The sequence below is a fragment of the Berghia stephanieae genome, chromosome 10 (assembly GCF_034508935.2).
Source record: "Berghia stephanieae isolate SIO BIC M18660-M18661 chromosome 10, UCSD_Bste_1.3, whole genome shotgun sequence".
In the NCBI taxonomy this organism is placed as follows: Eukaryota; Metazoa; Mollusca; class Gastropoda; order Nudibranchia; family Aeolidiidae; genus Berghia; species Berghia stephanieae.
The window spans coordinates 23,833,994-23,834,442 of NC_088369.1; positions in this window are offsets into that span (position 1 = coordinate 23,833,994).

Consider the following 449-nt stretch of genomic DNA (forward strand, 5'->3'; position numbering starts at 1 on the left):
AAATGCACGGTGTCCCACAACATGAACAAGGATCCTGTTCAGTAAGCACTATTTTAGATGTTGACGAGTTTCCCTTTTCAGTGCGCACACACACACATGAATGATTTAAAGCCAACTAGATCAGCTAGCAAGGCAAATACGTTATTTTATGCTGAACACAAACTACACTATCCAGAATCAAAGAACCGGTAATTTCAATCTATTCAAATTTGAAAATTGTAAACTTACGTAGTACCATAGATATACACCTTGTACTACCAGATCGCTTGCGAGAATTGGCGGGGTTACTATACGTCACTAAAAAATTACCGTGACGAGCACGCGAGCTTGTTCTTCGGTCGGCCTCCATAACTTGGGGCAAAGTGAGGTGTATATGTGTGTTTGCTACGGTGTGTTTCGCCTTATTTGAAGGTAATAATAGTAAGCGTATATAGTTGAGGTTAAAAAAA